At 42.5% G+C, this 20,472-nt stretch overlaps 1 protein-coding gene across 2 annotated transcripts in view; it reads left to right on the top strand.

The window, feature by feature from the left end:
• The window catches only part of LRRC8D (leucine rich repeat containing 8 VRAC subunit D), an 86,629-nt gene that overhangs the window by 33,681 nt on the left and 32,476 nt on the right, over positions 1–20,472 (top strand). Inside the window, exon 3 of one of the 2 annotated variants that reach the window (XM_036443729.2) lies at positions 10,937–10,940. The exons of the other annotated variant lie outside the window; for it this stretch is intronic. The gene's annotated coding sequence lies outside the window, so the exon portion shown is untranslated. The remainder of the gene's footprint in view (positions 1–10,936; positions 10,941–20,472) is intronic. 2 annotated transcript variants of the gene reach the window in all.

The raw sequence follows: 20,472 nt of genomic DNA, 5'->3' as shown, positions 1-20,472 counted from the left end.
GTAGAGTTGAGTCTTTTTGTGTTAATGTATATGTGTGTCAAAATTATGTATATTTTCTTAATTTTGAAATTTAGTTACATATTTAAATTATAAAGCAACATGATACATTTTGGAAAACAGACAAAAGAAAATACCTTAATACAATATCTAATAACATCTTGATCTCTTTGTGTTTTCTTAACATGTAGAGTTGTGATATACAGACCATTTCAGATGCTATATTTCTCATATTAATATATGATCATCTCTGTTATAGAACTATATAACATTCCATTTAGTGGGCACACCATTGTTATCCTGTGGTTGCAAAATCATGTTGTTTGGCCCTGCCCAGTATGACTCGAGTGTCGTACAGTATACCCAGAGATTGATGGTTCAATTTCTGGTCAGGGCACATGCCCAGGTTTCAGGCTCAGTCCCTCTGCCTGCCTGCCTGTCTGTCTGTCTCTGTCTCTCTCTCTCTCTCACTTGCTCGCTCACTTTGCTGTAATGCAAAATGCTGTCACTTATAATGCTGTTTTTTATGTGCCTATGTTTTTTGCAAGGTTTTAGCATATTTCCTTAGATAAGATTTCTGAAATGCTATTTTTTTCTTTCTAATGTTAAGCACACATGTGCATATCTCCCCACATCCTCACCCCCCCCCCAAAAAAAAAATAACAGCAGAACCATTTGCTAGAATAGTTTTTTCAAAATACAATACTTGTTTTACTTATTCCCTTCCTCGACAATTGATGAAAAAATGATGGCATCATTTTAACTAAACAGTAATATTAATATAATACACTGACCACAGCTTTGAGTGATTTGAAAAAAAAGAAATTTTGTGTGTCTGTCTGCAAGTGACTTGAGCATCTGAATGATTATGAAATGATTTTGAAAACATTGTTAACAAGCATCTGATTGAGTAGAGTTTTGTGCTCAGCACATTCTGTGATGTGCTAGTAAGTGGCAGGTTCATGTGTGTGTAATCCACCGCATCAGATGTCTGAGACCTGTACTGAGCTCACTGTGTTGAAAAGATGAATCTAACCTGCTTCCGACCAGTCTCCCCAGCCACCTGTTTGAGAGCTGTGGGCATGTCTCTCTACAGAAAGGGCACTGCTAAACAGTGTCAAATTATCTATTTTGAATTATTAGCCTCTGGCCTATCCAGGGAGTATTCTGTGAACTTAGACTATCCACAGGTCAGCAAGAATAAAAGTCTACATGCATTATCATATTGAAAACTAGAGAATGAGAAAGCCAGTGAGCAGAGGGATGGATTACGACCAAATTTAAAGTATGTGATGTGGTAACAAGGGCTACAGAGACGAATAAAGCACAGGAAGGGGACTAAGGAGTGTCAGGATGTGTGTGTGAGAGCAGGATGGTCAGGGAAGCCCCGTGGAAGTGACGGCAGGAGCCCTGTAGATCTATTTCAGGGAAGATCACAGCGTGCAGTTTGTTGACCAGTACAACCCAGCGGCAAGGGGAAGACAGTGATATAGGAGAGAAAGAGACGGAGGATTATGGAAGGGATGGTAGACAAATTGGGGTCTAATATACAAATGCAGGAGTTGCTTTGGTAGGGGTAGATAGTTCATTCACAGAAGCAGAAGGAAAGATAGACTGGGTATCAATGCGGAAAGGTTGACACCAGCAGATGTGCGAGTGTGTGGAAATTCTCTTTCGACTGCTTCTGTTTACCCAGCGAAATATAAAGCAACAGGTTTTTTAGTTGCAGGTGAGGAGGAGATTTCTAAAGAGAGAACATATGAAGTAGTATTCATCAGTGGTCGGCAAACTCATTAATCAACAGAATGGCAAACCATAGTTCAAGAGCCGCAGTTTGCCGACCACTGGACTAAGGAAACAATGGGCTTGCCAGGCTCACTAAGACCCACCTGAGGTCAGTGGTCATGAATATAAAAGGAACTTGTTTGTCCACATGATTGTGTGTTTTTCTTCAGCCACATACAGCAGCCCGGGTTCAGGTGTAGAGCAGAGATTGAGGTTCACATCAACCATAGCATGCAAATGAGTAGGACAAAGAAAGAGAAGCAAGATGTGCTGAAGAAAAAGTAAGAAAAGAAGTGTTTGTAATAACGGGCATGTGGAAAGAGACGTGTGCGGTCTGTCTGTCTGTCTCTGTCTCTCTCTCTCTTGAATGACAAGGGGAAAGCGTAGGATCCGTGGATTTTGTCTTAGTAGGATTAAGAGATTATTCGGAGTGAGTACCTAAAGGGGTGATTTGGAAAATTAAGAGTTTCAGAAATGTTTTAAAGATAAGTAAAACTTTTCATTGATTAGAAGTGGGGAAAAGAATGAAGTCAGGGATGAGGCTCGGGGTTTACTTTGGGTTGACTACATAAATGTGGTTACCAAGCTTAGGTAGTCATTAAGGCCAGGCAGGTAGAAGTATCAAAAAATTAAAGAGGGGATGGGCACTGTGGTCTACTGTGCACATGGTCCTGAGAGGGGCAGCACAGCTGTAGCTGTTACTGTAGATCCCAGGCTGCTAGGTCTTCCAGCTTAAAAAAAAAGAGACAGGATATTAGAGTGAATTCTCCCAACTTATAAATGCTGACCACTTTTTTTAAATTATTATTAAACACAGTGGCAAATTGTTTTCAGACCGCAGACCACCACATTTCTCTTGAGAACATTTCTGTCAGGGAAATAAGATTTATGTACATGAAATTGCATCTGCATCTCCCTTATTCAAGAAAGAATTTGAAGCCACACGAGGTGGAGGCATGTGAAGAAGTGAATTGTGTTCCCCGGGACACAGATACCAGCGCAGTTCTGAGAAGGGGCACGGCGAGAGGTTGCAGAGTGCTGACCAGTGCGGTGCTGATTGTGTGCTATCTCTCAGAACCACGGGCCTTGCTCTCGGGCTTGAATCCTTTGTGGTTTCCATCCCATTAACCTTGAACAGTTGCGCTGAACTTTATTTTTAGCTTCTGCTTTTCACTTCCAAGTTGATAACTGAATGAAGTTGTCATTGGCCTGTTGGGCCTTGGCTCAGAGCAGCAAGGCCATGCTGATGGTTCTCCTGTCCGTGAGCTACAGGATGGAGTTGGCCCTGGTAACTCTACGCCTTTCTTGGAGCTGTTCACAAGCCCCGCCTGGAAGCAGTTTACCCACATCCCTGCCCAGTACCCACATCCCTGCCCAGGTGATGGAGTAATGTCTTGGGAGGTTGAGTGCTAAGTCTTCCCCCGAGGGCAGCTGCCAGGGCGAGTGAAGTGAAGCTAAGGTCTCCTTCCCATCAGTTAGAACCTGGACTTCCGTTTCTTGTTATAATCCTGCCCACAAAGCTTCCCTTGGCTGTGTGCTGGGAGATGAGACCAGAAGCCCAACAGTTGAGACAAGTTCCTTCAAGGACAGGGTCTGTTGCCATTTACTAAGTGTTTGTGACATCCCTGTTATGGGCCAAGCCCTGTGCTCAGCCCCAGGCACACAGCGATGAAGGAGGGAGACATCCCTGCTGCCATGGCCATTTGCTTCTTCCTTTCTTCCATTTATTCATTCCTCTGATGTAGTGAGTGACAAACTACGAACCATGTTCTGGACTGGGTTGTTGGGAATATAAAAAAAAAAAATAAGGATAAGCCGATAAATTACAATACATTCACGTTTACTCTGTAATGGGGGTCACTGGAGCGTTCTATGAGCCCACAGATGTAGTAAGTGACGAGGAAGATACTGAAGAAAAGGGCTCATTCCCTGTCCTTAGGGAGTGCCCAGTCCTCTCAGAAGCAGCGAAGGTACCGCCTCCAACACCACAACATTTTCACTGTTTGATCATTTGTATTTCCGACTCCACGTGTCTTTGTGTTTCCAGCAGAGAAGTTGGTGTCCAAGTGTTGAATAAATGTTGGTTGAATTCATAAGTGTCAGTGTGTGGTGCAAGACAGAGAGGACGGTATTGCTGTGAAAGCAGTTCTCTCAGGAAGAGGGACATCTGAGCCAGCCTGGGAAGACGGGCCACAGCTCCACAGGCACAGAGGGGAGGCTGCCCGCGGTGTTCCCAGCACCGGCACTGGCAAGAGCCCCGCACTGAGCCCAGGAAACAACTCGGGGCTCTGTTTGGTGATGAGCTCAGGGCAGATGAGGAAATATGGAGAGCTGGGAAGGGATGGAGGAAAGGAGGGAGGGGCCAGTGCAGGGATTTTTCAGCTTTATTTAACACGCAGTGGGGTTTGTAAAGTGTTGGTCCAGCAGGCACTTTCAGAAACTACCATTGATGGCAGTGTGGTGGGTAGATTAGAGAGGTTGCAGGATCAAACTTGGGATGTATATTGTTGTTTTACTGAGATGTGAGTTTTGTTTTTGTTTTTTGAGAGTAGGGGGAGACCCAAACATGAGTGAGGACTAAGGAAGGGACCTGTGGGAGCAAGAGGGAGTTTCTGAGGTACAGGGTCCCTCTGAGATGGAAGAGGGTTTGATGGACAGCATGGCCTTGGGAGGTGGGGTGGAACCCCATCACACAGGTGCGGGGAGGCCTGAGCACAGCCTTCGCAGGAGGTGCTCCTTCAGGGACTGGCCTGGGTGGCTCGTTCTGGGCCTTGGGCAGCCGCAGTGAAAAAGGCTAACCGTGCGGTTTCATCTGGGCAGGGGGACAAGAAAGGAAAGCCAGAAGAGGCTCACGCGGCAGCCCTTGTATACACAACATCCAAGGGTAGCAGTGGTGTAGCTGGAATATTGATGATTGGGCAGAACATGCAGAACGCCGAGCGCACGTCTCTTAGGGCCTTAATTACCTCCTTTGTCAAAGAGCCCTTCTGATCTGTTCAGCGGCAGCCGTCTGTGAGTCTGTCAGCAGAGACATGAGGCACTCAAGAAAAGCTACTTGCTTTCTGAAAACCCAGCCAGGCACCCCTGCCAGCTCCGGCTCGGGGACGGCATCCCAGCCTGGCAGAGTGTGGCTGCTTTGACCCCTTTCTTGCTTATACTCATTCTTCCTAATACTTTGTAGGTAACGTTTATAGGAAAACAAACCAGCTAATGTAGATTGTGTTTCGTGTTAGCCTTTCTTTTCTTTGCCGTTGCCGGGGAAAGTAGGGCATGTTGCCGGAACAGCATCTGCCGCGCTGCAGCCTGCACCTAACACTGCAGGCGGGCCTTTCCGCAGGAACCCCAGCGTGTGAGCACGGAGGCTCCGCTTGTTCTGTGTGTCCAGGTGTAAAGGAGGAGGATGTCACAGTAAGCCCATATGTTCCTCTATAGGGTGGGCTGTAGGTAGGGTAGACTTTGTGTTTTGGGATTTCAATTTCCTGGCATTAGTCCCTGAAGGAAAACACCCACGTAATGATACAAATAATACCTAACTCGTGTTCAGCACTTAGAGCCTCCAATCATCAGAAATCATAATATGTGGCCAAAACCGGTTTGGCTCAGTGGATAGAGCGTCGGCCTGCGGACTGAAAGGTCCCAGGTTCGATTCTGGTCAAGGGCATGTACCTTGGTTGCGGGCACATCCCCGGTAGGAGGTGTGCAGGAGGTAGCTGATTGATGGTTCTCTCATCGATATTTCTAACTCTCTATCCCTCTTCTTTCCTCTCTGTAAAAAAATCAATAAAATATATATATATATATATATATATATATATATAGAGAGAGAGAGAGAGAGAGAGAGAGAGAGAGAGATTTTTTTTTTTTTTAAGAAATCATATATATGATGTTGTAAACTGATGGAAGCGAGGATAGGTAGGTGTCAGACGTATAGGGCACCGTGTTAATTTATTCAATAGTTTAGGTAAAAATTTGTGGGGAAGAGCAGGCTGCTTCTACCATGTTTCCCCAAAAATAAGATATCCTCCGAAAATAAGACCTACTTACAGGTTTCCTTCTGAGTGAAATATAAGGCATCCCCCCGAAAATAAGCCCCCCCCCCCAGGCTAAACATGAGAGATTTGGTCCACTGATTCTGAAAGAAATGGAGTCACAGAAATTCACCAGGAAATTCAGGAATTGGATTGTTATAATGATGTTCCAGAAGATGATGACATGATTGTCATTGAATAAATGAGTAAATTCTTGATACTGTAGGATTCACAGTTTGTCTGGTTTGTGTTGACAACTACTGTACTACCATACCATATACAGGTAATAAGTTTCTTTTATTTTCATATAACAATAAATGTGTACCGTATTCTTCTTCATGGAAAAATAAGACATCCCCTGAAAATAAGACCTAGCGCATCTTTGGGAGCAAAAATTAATATAAGACACTGATTATTTTCGGGGAAACAGAGTATTTCTTCAAGCCTTGACTCGGGGAAAGCAATCCTGAGACTAAGAGCCGTGGAGTTAGACAAACCTGGGTTCAAGTCTGAGCTTGTGGAGTTAAGACAGACGTGGCCTCCAGCAAGCTACTTACTGTTTCTAAGCCCCAGCTTCCTCATTATAAACCAGAACGGTCAGAGTTGATGTGACAATGGAAAGATGTTACGTTTATGAAACTTGGCAGGCACAGCTTGAACCAGAGAGGTGCACGGTGACTGATAATTAATAACAAGGACCACCCACTTAGATCGGGTACTGTCAGAGCTGGGCGTACCTGAGCCTTTCTCACTTTTGCCTCCCACACCCGGACTACCACAGTTCCCACCTATGCTTCGCCTTTGAGACACTGCATTTGCCCTTTCTGCCGCAGCGCCGTTGATGCCATGCTTGACCTCATCACCAGCTGAATTATGGCAACAACCTCCCAGCCAGTCTCCCGTGTCTCTCATTCTCCCATATCCCCACCCTGTGTTGACCCCACCGCATATGTCATAAATCATGGTGTGACTGTGCTTTCTAAAGCTGCTTCATGTGAGTGTGGATCTTCACTGTCCCTCTGTTGTCTGCTAAAGAAAGCCAGACTCCCTTTGGTATCCAGTGTTCTCTGGAATTTACCTGAACCTTCACCCTTCGACTTTATTTTACGTTACGACTCAGTATGAATTCTTTGCTACCATCACACCAGGCAGCTTAACCTGAGACATACAGCGAGCTCAGCCCGCTTGGCGCCTTTGCTCATGCTGTTCCTCCTGCCTAACATGCTGCACACGACATTGTTTTTATTTTAAAATGTGCATGTGTGTCTGCATGAATCATTAGTCCTGAAGGAAACATCGGGGCCCAGAAACACATCTTTCTTCTAAAAAAGGATGAGGAATTTTATATCTTGACACATGTATCCCACAGTTTTCCATTTTATTTTTGTCTTGTTAATTGATTCTCTGACTATGTGGGGATACATTACCTTCATAATGACATCGCTGCATTCTAGTAACTATAGTACCAGAATATTAAAGAGTGTGGAGGAAGATGCTTTGGAGTTAGGGGATTTGGAAAGGGTGAGAAAGCAATGTTTCCTATACATGCAACCTAAGAAACATCTTTTCTAGTCCCCCAGGGAATCTTTATTTTGCTATTGCTGGTTTTTACTGTTTCTTCTTAACCCTTTACTTGGAATACGTGAAGACCTCGTGCATGGAGCCCTCTGTCTGTCTCTGCCAGGAACATCAACATCTCAAACTGGTTTCAGTCCATAGGTTGTGGAGGCAGAGCAGGCAAAAAGGCATTTAAGTTCATTCCCCAGGTTCCTTTTCATCAGCCTTCTGTAGACATGCCTGATGTTTCTTGGCAAATAGAGACAAATGCTGTTTTGCTTGATCTTCACAATTTAAAATCGTCCTGGTTTGTTGAGATGCTTTGCCTCACTGACTTGGGTTTTTCCTTCTCTGCCTGTGTCTCCATAAGGAGAAGTTGAGAGGATACCAAGGAGAGCTCCTGCTCCATGTCATACCTCATCCATGATGAATTCCGTTAATCGTTGAAATTCTCTCTTCCATTTTCGAGAGTCTGGTGCCTCATCTGTGGCAGGTAGTAGGAACTTAAATATCCTAAGATTTCTCTCTTTTTTTGCCAATTCATTTATTCTCTGAAGAGTAGGGGAAAGGCTTGTCTTCTGCAGAGGTCCAGGCAGGGTAGTCATTTGTAACTGCCTATGAGGTGGCAGTCACATTTAGGATGTTTTTTATTTTTGTTTTGGTTTTGGTTTCTTCTTAAAGATTTAAGTAGTGGAAAAGGGATCGGATAGCTCTTGTAATCTAGGGCACTCAGTTAAAATCTCAACTCATCCAATCAGATAAGTACTCCTTACATCATAGAGGCAATTAAGAGGCTGTTTCTCTCGTATTAGCATTCCATTCCCAGGACAAGGACATCTTTTTAGAAACCGTGAAGCACTTCGCAGTAAGTGATTTAGAATGTGCAGAGGAGGAAACATTTTTCTTGTTTATTATCTTAAAACATATGGTATGGTCACAGTCTATAAATTCACAGTAACACAGCCTATTTAATAAGTGGGGGAAATGGTTATCAGGTTTAACCAGGTCAAATTCAGTCAGATATTGCATATGTAGAATGATAACTTCAGTGTGAAATGAAAACCACAAATTTATTCATAGCAAATGAACCCCACAAATGTGCACAAATTATCTGATTTATTTTGCTGCTTTTCTCTCTGTGTATCTATATCCTTCAGTGTTTCTTTGTTAAGTGTTGTTAATTTCATAATAAAAAAGTCACTTTTTAAAAAGTTACACAAAATAATGATGAGTATGTACCAATTTGGTATTTATTTAAATTCTGTTTTAGAAAAAAGAAAAACTAGGGGAAGTATAACATATGGGAGAACAAGTGATTAATGATGACCTGTTGACTATAGTGATTGTTCACTTGGACAGAAATCTGGAAATCTCAGTTATCTGGCCAAGTCACCAAGAAGCAAAGTAAATTATCTGGTTAAGTTCATTAAATTATGAAAAGTGCTTTGAACAATGTTTGGGATGTGATACACTAATTGTTTTCATCATTATCACCTCTGGATATGAGCACATTTTATACTACCTTATCCGAATCGTAATACTCAAAAAATGCTTGTTGAATGCATTTTTTTAGCCTCTTCGCAGCCTTGGCTCACCTGGTAGTTGTGCCTTGGCTCACCTGGTAGTTGTGTCACAGATGGGCTTTGATGACCAGAATTATGGTGAATGCAGAAGGACAGATATGAACTGATAATTGCAAGGATGAGTGGGACCATCTCCTCCCCTGTCCCAGTAATGTTTGTTTGGTGGCCAAGTCTCATCGTTGCCATGTATTGAGGTCCTGAGCTATGGAAACACTGAAGTCTTTCTGATAGATGCAGTAATTGTTAGAGCAGCTCTATCCTTATTTGTGCTCATAAATTTTTTTGGAGGTTTTTTTTTTTCATTTTAATTTCTTTATTGATTCATAAACTTTTTTGAATGAAATTGTTTAGTGTGACCCTTGTTCAATCTAATCTATTTTTGTTTGGTCCATTGTTCATTCTCTTGAGATGTTTTTATTGCTCATTCCCCTTCTATCCCATTTTCTATACTCATAAGCTTTGTACAACCATTTCTGTAGCATCCTTGGTTTAAAATGTGGAGCAGGGCAGAAAGCCTGGTGCAGGGGCTTAGAAGGCTTTCCCACAGGGGCATGGGTAGACATTCCAGGGCTTCATTACCTGCTTGTTCCTATTTTATCTATAATGCTAACAAAACTCATCTATTTAGTGTTTGTTTCTGCTAATGACAGATCAGGAGCCACAAGTTGGAGAGGAAGAGAGACTCCTTAGAGATGATTGGACTAACTAGAGCCTGGAGATGATGGTCTGATGACTCAGGAGGAGACAAGAAGATGTAAAAATTGCCCCCAGGGGATACATGACATTTTAGGGGGTTGGAGGATTCCCTGGATGGAGTTCAAACTATGACTAAAGAAATCTGCTTTTCAAGTGTTTGAAATGCACTCACTGAAGGAAGTGGACAAAAGGGTACTGACCTAAGTAACTGGAAACGAGTGGGGACTGAAAGGCCAAAGGCAAAGGAACTTGCATAAGCACTTTACCAACTCTAGTTGAAAAAGTTGTTTTCCTGAGGATGAGGGTTCAGGTTAATGATTCTGAAGCCAGTAAATGTCTGTACACTGCATTGAATAATTAAGTAAATGGATAGTAGTGGGGGGTGGGAGCCAGGTTTCTCACTGTGGAATGGAAGGTTATAGGTAAGCAAAGGAAGGCATGATCCATGTATTAATAATAATGAGTTACAGTTGGAGTTCTCAGCATGAAGTCATGTTTAGCTTAACACAGATACAGATGGACCCACAAAGAAATAGTAATTGATACATGTGCACATGAGGGTTGGAATACACACACATAATCCTTTGCTCTGTCAACTGAGAGGGTCTGGGAGCAGCAACACCCCAGTAGCAACAAGAATATTTGGTTTCCAGTAAATTACCTTTCTCTAAAATCAGGAACCAGGACTCCTTGCAGGATGGCTGATTCTAGAGCTGAGGCAAGGGTATAAAACCATGGTGGGCAAACTGGGACCGCGAGCCACATGTGGCTCTTTGGCCCTTTCAGTGTGGCTCTTCCACAAAATACCACGGCCTGGGAGAGTCTGTTTTGAAGAAGTGGCATTAGAAAAAGTTTAAGTTGAAAAAATTTGGCTCTCAAAAGAAATTTCAATCGTACTGTTCATATTTGGCTCTGTTGACTAATGAGTTTGCCGACCACTGGTATGAAAGATAAACCTGAGCATTTGGTAGTGCTGGAAAGTAAGGAAGTGCTCACAAAACTCCACAACAGTGGAGTTACATGCAAGGTGCCCAGAAAGGAGCTAACTGAAATAGCTCCTAGTAGCCAAAGCAGAGACAGTTCGAGCAACAAAATAAAATAGCAGTGACTTGTAACCCAAATTATAAAATAAATACTGTTGTACCTATAAGTAAATCCATGAGGGAGAACAAACAAATCTGCGCAGAAAAGTTGCAAATGGTTTAGGTAGCTATTCCATCCTAAATGAGATGGATCGTGGCCTGCCACTCCGCCAGTGTGGGGTTTGCATAGGGACTTCTCTCCAGAGAGAAAGGTATGGCAAAGGGGAAACTTGATAAATCCCATCTCAGTCAGGTGATCCAGGTTCACATCAACACTGGTAAGTCATGGTAGCTTTTCTCCTTCATGTGACCTGATGAAAATGGCACTATACCTCTGGTGGGGGGTCTTCCTTCCCATGACCCATCATTCCAAACAGGACTGATAAATGTAATGTGGTATCATGGCCTAGAAAAAAGCAAAACACTAGGCAAAAATCAGGAAATCTGCTTAGAGCGTGGACTATAGTGTATTAACTATGTTTCTTTAATTGTGACAAATACAATACTAATGTAAGATGTTAATAATGAGAAAGGGAGAGTGAAATATTGAGATACATTGTAAATCTTGGTAGTAGCTTCACAACTTTTCTATAAACCTAAAACTATTAAAAATAAAGAGTTTAACCCTAGCCAGTTTGGCTCAGTGGATAGAGTGTTGGCCTGTGGATTGAAGGGTCCTGGGTTCGATTCTAAGCTAGGGCACATGCCCAGGTTGCGGGTTTAATTCCTAGTAGGGGCCATGCAGGCCCCTCTTGTTTCCTCTCTGAAATCAATAAAAATATATTAACAAATAAAATAAAAATAAAGAGTTTATTATAGATATAAAAGGCACCAGGACTCCAGGAGCATTGCGACAAAGAGTCCTGCACACCACACCCTAGAGCCTGGGGCCTCCATGTTACAAAACAGTGTTTTCGTTGATGCTCCTGATGTGAGAGCTGAGTCAGAGAGAGCAGGTTCTGCTTTTCCCCACAGGCACTTCAGCTCCTCACTACTCTTTCCTGGTCAGAACCAACTCCTGGTATTTCTGGCCACAGGCTCTGTATAGTCTAGGGGTGTCAAACTCAATCAGAGAAGGGGCCAAAATCTAAAATCCAGCCTAAATCGCGGGCCGAATGGTTTACTGAACAGTCATAAACTGTCATTGTGATGGAAACGCAGCGGAGTGCAGTGATGACAGCGTGGTGTGGGCCACATTGCAAGGCCTGGCGGGACGGATTTGGCCCGCGGGCCTTGTGTTTGACACATGTGGTATAGTCGGTCTTTTTGATGCAAATTGTCTTAGGAGTCTCAGTATCCAACATTCAGGTCTGAGGCAGCCTCCCCTCATTCTTTTTATTTCCTGGCAGAATCTCAGGCTCCTGGCTCAGGTACATCTACTTTTTTTTTTTTTTTTACATTTTATTTTGAAATATTTTTAAACTTAAGGAAAAATCACACACAAAAATAATAGAGTTCTCAAAAACACCTCACCCACCTTTCCCTAATGTAATGTCTTGCATAACAGAGCAGTTATAGAAACGAGGAAATATATATTTATATAATATAATTAACTAATCTGCAGACCTTATTTGAATTTTGCCAGGTTTTTTTGTTTGTTTGTTTGTTTTTGTTTGTTTTGTTTTGGGTGTTTTTTTTTTGTTGCTAATGTTCTTTTTCTGGGTCAGGATCCAATCCTGGATCCTCTGTGGCACTTCATCTCCTCCATTCTGCGATAGTTCCTCAGTTTTTGTCTTTTGTGACCTTGGCACCACTGGAGTATATTGGCCAATTATTTTGTACAGTGTCTTTCAGTTGGGTTATCTGGTATCTTGTCATGATTAGATTGGGGTTAGATGTTTTTGGCAAGGATACCACAGAAGTAGCATGCTCTCCCCAGTTCATCATATCAAGAGTACATGATGTTAATAAGTCTATTGTCCCTGGTGATATTAATTTTGATGTCTTGTCGGGGTGGTGTGTCTGCCAGGTTTCTCCGCTGTAAAGTTGCTAGTTTTCCCTTGGTAATAAAAATCTTGTGAAGAGATACTTTGAGATGATGCAAATATCCGGTTTCTCATCACACTCTTTGCCTACTAATTTTAGCATCCATCCATGATTCTTGGCTACAACAACTATTGCATAGGGTTTGTGTTCCCACTATTCTTTCTACGTCTGTTAATTGGAATTCTGCTCAAGGAAGAGGTCTCAAGGTGGGTTCATTTTTAATAATAACCATAATACAACAATAATGCAGATTCTTTTGATACTAGGAGTACCCAGCACTGCTATTGTGACTTGCTTTGTGTCCGGCACTGTGCTAAGCTTTGTCCCTGTAACTTGCCCTTCTGCCATTATCCCTCCTGCCCTCTGTGGTAATCCTGGGTTTTCTCTCTCCTACCCTGGACGTGTAGTATGTTATCCCTGCATCTCCAGTTCTGTGTGTAATGCCTGTCACATCCAAAGTGCCCAGAAACTCCTTGATCATGCTCCATGTTCTACATTCTTGTAGTGGCTCTTGGGTAGCCAAGCCATGTTTTTGCCCCCGATAAAGCTCATGGTCAGTGATAAAAACTGGACCTTTTTCACAGGTACTATTATGCCAGGTGTCCTGAACTGTTTCTTTCTCCTCTGAACTGTGTGTGTGTGTGTGTGTGTTGTTACTTTTAAAACAATAACTAATAATTTTCACTAATATGTGTTTTAGGCTTTTGGCTGACCCCTATTAAATATGATTTTGTTGTTATACTGTTCCTTCAACCAATGGACATCTTTGTGATACCTCATCCTGTTCTCCAACCCATTTGCTCTCCTTTCAGCTGTGTGCAATCTAAACATTTTTCTCTTTCCAAACCATGGAGAGCAGTGCAGGGTAAGACAGGACCAAGTACACAAAGAAACCCTGCTGGCATTCCTCAGCTCTCTGTACGTGCAGTGATTCAGCCTGTAAGAATCTGCACAACTGTCACTGGATTGATATTACTACCAGCTTCACAATTACTGTGTTCACCTTTGTTAAAGACTTCTGGAATCTGGTATTCTTTACACCACAAAAAGATAAGATTCGGTGAGACAAAGGTCATTTGAAATTAGATGTTCTTTGTGACCTTTCATTGCCATCAAGTATTTTGTCTCTCATTTATTAAACATGTAATTATCAAATACCTACTATATGACCGACACTGTTCTAGATGTAAGAATATATAGTGTGTGTGTACAAAATAGACAAAGCCCTGGCTTATGAATAACTAAGCAAACAAGCCCTGGCAGGGTGGCTCAGTGGGTTAGAGTGTGGTGTCGCCCTTTATACCAAAAGGGTTACAGGTTCAGACCCCAATCAGGGTGTGTACTGGAGGCAACCCATCGATGCTTCTTTTTCACATCGATGTCTCCCCCTCTAACCCCTTCTCTCTCTTAAAAAAAAAAAAAAAAAAAATCAATAAAAAACTACAAGCAAACAAAAACATGATAGGTTCATTTTAAATGATAGGTTCATTTTAAATGGTTATAAAAGCTGTGAAGACAATAGAGTGGGATTAATGGGAAAGGCCTCGGTGAAGAGATGATAGTTGAATTTGGGCCTAAATAATAAGAATAAAGGAGCCATGAGATCTGGGGGAAGAATAGTCCTGCAGAGGCAATAGCAGGTGCAAAGGTCCTGAGGCATGTGTAAGCTTGGCATATTGAGGCTATAGTTAGTGCGCTAGAACATGGTTATAATTCTAGTTACTTGGCAGACGCAGTTATTGTTTTTTTTTCTCCCTAGAAAGCATCTAATTTTATGCTTAAAATTTGGCCTTGTTTGCTCATATAGCTAACAACATTAACAACAAGGTAGAATGGAATTGTAAGAAGAGATTTAGCTCATTGCCCTAAGAACAAAGTACAGTATCATCCTTCCTTCCTATAATAAAAGGCTAATATGCAAATTGACTAACAGCATCACAACCCATCACTATGACATATGCTGACCACCAGGGGGCAGATGCTCAACACAGGAGCTGCCCCCGATGGTCAGTGCGCTCCCACAAGGGGAGTGCTGCTCAGCCAGAAGCCAGGCTCACGGCTGGCGAGTGCAGTGATGGAGGCGGGAGCCTCTCCTGCCTCTGCAGCAGCGCTAAAGATGTCTGACTGATGGCTTAGGCCCTATGGGGGGTGGGCCTAAGTCCTCAGTAGGACATCCCCTGAGGGCTCCTGGACAGAGATGGCACAGGCTGGGCTGAGAGACCACTGAGTGCACACATTTTGTGCACCAGGCCTCTAGTCTCAAAATAAAACAAAACAAAATACTGGAAATTATGCATACACCAGGATTGGGTAAGAATGTTCCTGTCTTTCCAGGTGTACATTTCTTCTCTAGAGTAGATAAAATGATGTTTCATAAGAGAAAATCCCATCTGTACTGTAATAGGTTATTGTTTTGGATACATTAATAGCTACTATACAATACTGCCTTGAAACACACACTTGGTTTTTAGACTGAAGACCTTTTGATGACTGCAGACTTGACATAAATCAGATTATATAAGTTGTTTCCTTGGTCTTTTCAGGAAAGCAGAGTAGAAAATAAAGAGTTTCATAAGATCTATATCTAGAGTACTTCAATCTGGATTGTTGTATTCTAGTATTTTCAAATAATTATGTTTTTGACTGATTCTTTCCAAATGTACTTAAGGTAAAAATTTACTAACCCCTTCCCTCATAACTCTCATCAGAGAAGCACATGCCAAAAGCAGAATGATCCATCTCCCCATGTCATCTCTCACTTTTTTGCTCTTTGCCTCAGAGCCAGCCCAGCGCATAGCTGGCATCCAGAGCACAAGAGTTGAAAGGAAATCTGTAGAAAATGCCTGGAACGTATGGCCTAATTATAATACTTGATTCTTGTTTATTTCTGTGTTAAATTTCAAAACAAGAAATTCAGATGGTCCTTTGAACATTATTTTAGATAGAAATTTAGAAAGAGGTTAATTAAATTCTATTAATAATCCAGACAGAGTCATATTCTTTTGGGTTCAGAAGTAGGTACTATAGCCAAGTATGGTGGCATAAATTGACTAAAAGTGAATTGAGAACAGGGTAAGCCAAGAAAATAAAGTTCATGTACATTAAGTTTGTATATACTATTAAGCTGAATTACAGAAAAGTAAGTTATGCTTACTATTTGGATATGAGTTACATAAGTATATATTCATAAAAGCAATAGGAATATCCACTTAGGTCATTGTCAGGATGCAGGTGAGGAAACTCTTGCCTGCCATCTTATAGAAAGTCCTGTCAAGTTCAGAAAGCGCATGCAACTGAACGAAGAAAAAGCTATATTTTCTGCAATGTGTGCACTTTCTTTCATTGTCAGGCCCAGGGCCCAAGTGGGTCCTCTGCCTCACCCACCCGCCACTCAGTGAGCAAACAGGCTGGTGTTTCAGTGGGCAGTACAACTCATGTCCTGCTCATCTGGGTGACCCGTGTGCTGGGTAATTAACAATGTGTATGATAATATAGAAAAAACATTTTTGAAAAGCAAAAATTATTACATATTTCTAAAAATGTAACTGATAATACTGGGACCATATGCAGGACTTTTACATTACTACCCAAAAAAGATAAGCTTATTACTATTCAGAGGGGATATATTATGAAGTCTGTTAGGTGGTATTTAAATTTGCTTGTTTTTCTAATTTGATGTGACTTTTAATTCTCTATGTATTTACAGTCTTGGCAGACTTGGTATGTTTTCTTCAACATAAACAAGCAGATAGCTTAGAAAAATTCATAGCTAGGTAATTTTATCCCTGATATGTGTTTAAATTTCAAAGGCAACTTGAGTTAGTCCTGAGCAACCTCATATAGCTGTATATAAATATACAATGACTTTTTTTTTCTACAGAGCACATGTATCTTCTAAGTATTATATAAAAAGATTTGAAAAATCTATATAAAGGTATATTTGTTCATTTTTTTTCTTATCTGTAGTTTCTGATTTTCTATATGAGCATGTTTGACTTATGTAACTTTTAAATGCGTTAAAAAGATCTTTATATCTATAGGTTTCTCTTCATATGTGGTATATTTCATTTTACACAGCAATTGAGCTTCTGAAAAGTTGAGACCTTGAACTTTTATAAGCTAAATTATTTTTGGATGTCCTAAAAGAGCTCTTTAGAAAATGAATAATTACCCTAATGTGTGTTTGTTTCTTTTTATTTCAGTGATCTCTTTATCTTGTTTTCTTAAAGCAGTTTATACCTTTGTATCACTTGTAAGGCCCAGGATAGAATATTCCTGAGTCTGATACTCCTAGAACACTCGTTCTCAACCTTTCTAATGCTCGCGACCCACAGGTTGAGAACCGCTAGCAGGGTCGCCTAAGACCATCGGAAAGCACAGATATTTACATTACGATTCATTAACAGTAGCAAAATTACAGTTATGAAGAACCAACAAAAATAATTTTATGGGTGGGGGTGAGCACAAGATGAGGAACTGTATTAAAGGGTCGCGGCATTAGGAAGGTTGAGAACCGCTGCTGAGAGGCTGCCCCGTGTTACCCCGAGAGCAGCTGTGCTGGAAACGGCTTTTCTCAGCTGAGGAGAGGCTCATGTGCTCTGAGGGTCACGAAGGGTCAAAGACCCAAGCCAGCCCCATCCTGCCAGCGGCCCCAATTCCTGCTGCTGTTGCTTCTCTGAGCCTGATGGTGAGCCTGCCACTTCCAAAGCACTGCTGGCTCGCTCGGCAGCTGCTGCAGCTGTCCTGGGTCCAGCCCTGATGTCTGAGGCCGTGGTGGCAGTTTAACGGGAGATAGTTCCTTTCATGACCTATTTAGCCAGATGAACTTTTGTGTTTGTATCTAACTCATGTCCACTAGACATTTCTGCAGAGCTTTAGATGGCAAGGTCCTTGGGAAAAGAATTAGTATGACCTCCATCTCCCTATCTGATCGGTGTTCTCCTTTCAGAACAGTGATTTTACCCATCCTTGAAAGTTTGTGTATTTTTCATTTGGTTGTGCAAGTCACTGTGTATATGCCAACATCAGAGGATCTGTGCTTTGTCTTATATTCTATGTGGGACTTTTATAGTTAGCTAATTATGATGTGATCCAGTAAAAATCTAGCCTCGGCGCCAGAAAGTGCCAGAACTGGTGGTCTTGGGGAGCCCCCCTCTGAATCTCTGTTTCTTTGTAAAAACAAAACTAGCCTGTGTGTCACTTTTAGAATCCAGCCTCCCAAAAACGTATGCGATGATGCTTTATAACTGTACCCCCTCTATTTGTCAGGTGCTGTATTTGTTTCCCTGGAGGAACAAACATGAATAAGTTGTGATCCCTACCCTAGAGAATCTTTCAGCTTAAGGAAGGAGATAGACTCAAAACCAGGTCATTGTAAAAGGGTGTATGTAGAAGGGCAGAAATGCAAAGGTTACTCAGGGAGCATCAGAAAGCTTGCTGAGCGGGCCTGGGTTATTGGCATAGAGGTTTTAGGGAAGCCTTCCCGCAGGTACTGATGGCAGACAGAGGGGAAGTTAACCAGGTAAATCAGAGAGTGCTGGATATTCCAGGCAGAGGGAACAGAATGGGCAAAGACTCGTGGGTGAGAACCTGGAAGGGGGGATGTGGTAATGCTAATGGGTGTTTTATTCAATTCTCACTTGCTTTCCCTGGGGAGAAATGACTTCGTATTGAGTAGGATGCATTGGAGAGTACCCAAAGGAGGGAAGAAGGCAAGAGTTACAGGTTAAAAGCGTCATCATCTGTTTCCCTCTTCATTTGTCTGATTCTGTGTAGGTGTTTGGGATATGGAACAGCGGTGAGGCTGAGTGTCTTGTGTACAATATCAAACCCCCCTGACCAAAAAGAACTTACAGTTTATTTCAAAGAAAGGAGGCTGATTTTTTTTTAGCTCAGGAAGTCTGAATTGTAATTAAACAAAAATGGTCCATGAACTACACAAATCCCTGAGCGGGCGCGTGTTTATCATGATTTTACAGCCAGTAAGACCACGGCAGCATCCCTTCAAGGCTATTCTTATCCTCACCCTGTATTCTTCACAATTATACACTTTTAGTAATGAAGAAACTACAAAGCCAGGTATCCAGTGGTTTTTTTTATTTCTTCTGCAATGGCCAGCGCAAGCAGGGGGTGGGCCAGGAATATAAGGGGTGCCTAATTCTTGTGCTGTATACTTTCATGCCATGAATGGCCAGTCCTGAGCCTGATCCAGCCCGTCATCCTCCTGGCTGGGAAACGGACTGTGCCCATACACGTCTAGTCCAGCACATCCTGTCCAAAGGCCAGATGGCTTCATCAGAAACAATGTGACGACCAGGGGCCTCATCTCCCTTGCCTCTTCTGTTGACTCTGTCAACATATGGTGCTGAGGCCTGCGGGTGGGGTGAGGGTGAAGGGGCCTGCAGGGTTTTCCATGGCTGTTGCGTCCTGAGCTGTTGGAAAGCTGTTGGTCTGAGCCTGTATCACCCATGCCCTGGGAGTGTCTAGAGGAGGTGTGCTGAATAGGAAGAGCAACAAGGAGGTGGTTGGGAGACCTGACTTCAGTTCCACCTCTGCCTCACACCAACAGCTTTGGCCTTGAGGAGGTCATCATCAGTGGGTTATAATTTCTCTACTGTGGAGAGGAGATTGGGCTTTGCTCCTCTCTGAGGTTCTCTCTAGATTTAAGCTGCACCATTGCCTGATCTCTAAACACCTCATCTCTGCCCCTCCCCTTTGGTTCCCTCTGACACCTTCCTTCTCCCCTCTCTGCCTTCCTGCCCTTGCCTGACTCCAGTTTTTTCATGCCTGCCTCTCTGTATCTTGAGGGAACCCTTTGATGCCTTAGGAGAGCTAGATTACCAGATAGGCAAACTAAACATGTGTTGAGGGCATCTGCAAAGCAAAGGCACCACTAGAAATGCTTGGAAAAGAATTTGATAGTCACTGCTTAGAATTAAAAAAAAAAATCAAAGCCAATCATCATGGGGGCGTGGGGGGGAGCAGGCTTTTCCTGGACTTCTTTATACTTACTTACGGTTTGTTATTTTAACTGAATTTCTATTTGGAGGAATACTATCATCTGTTCAGTACTGAAGACCGCTGAAAGCTTAATCTTCTACCTCTAACCTTCTTGGACTCAGCCTTCTCACTAAAGCCTCCTGTACCAGCCACGTGTGTGCTTGTTTAGTGCAATTGCATGTATTTCTAGAACACTGGCTCAAAGCCGACCATTTTATTGTGTGCTCTCCGGGTGAACATTTCCACAGGCAGGTCAGGAGGAGAAACACTGTGTAGGACACACACACCCCACTCCTCCAGAACTTACCATTCAGTGGAGACATAGTTACTCTCCAGAACAATTTAATGCCAAAAGAGGCCACAACTATTTAAAGAAAAAATCTGTAGGAACTCTTGAGAAAGAGCTGTTTCTGGAAGAAGCTCCTGCTAAAGAGACCTCGACAGAAAAGTGGTAGAGAATTTTACCACATTGACAAAATGCACCCGACTGAATAGCCTGGTACTCTGTTCCTAAGTTCTAATCCCCATGATTATGGATTGTTGGCTGCTACCCATTCTCAGAGCTGCCCCAAACCAGTTTCTCCCAGACTCGGACACTCTGTCTGTTCCTCCGTATCTCCCCAGCCCTGGTTTTGATCTTCTGAGCTTGCTCCTTCTGATAAGCTGCTGTAGCCACTCAGAAGAAAAACCAAGTTGAGAATTGGACGCAGAATAAGAGGGCATTTTTCCAGTGGACTTGGTGTGGTTGCTATGGGGAGC

This window comes from Pipistrellus kuhlii, unplaced genomic scaffold (genome assembly GCF_014108245.1).
Source record: "Pipistrellus kuhlii isolate mPipKuh1 unplaced genomic scaffold, mPipKuh1.p scaffold_m20_p_2, whole genome shotgun sequence".
Classification (NCBI taxonomy): domain Eukaryota; kingdom Metazoa; phylum Chordata; class Mammalia; order Chiroptera; family Vespertilionidae; genus Pipistrellus; species Pipistrellus kuhlii.
The sequence above is the reverse complement of the archived record's forward strand: the minus strand, read 5'-3'. Positions and strand labels throughout refer to the sequence as shown.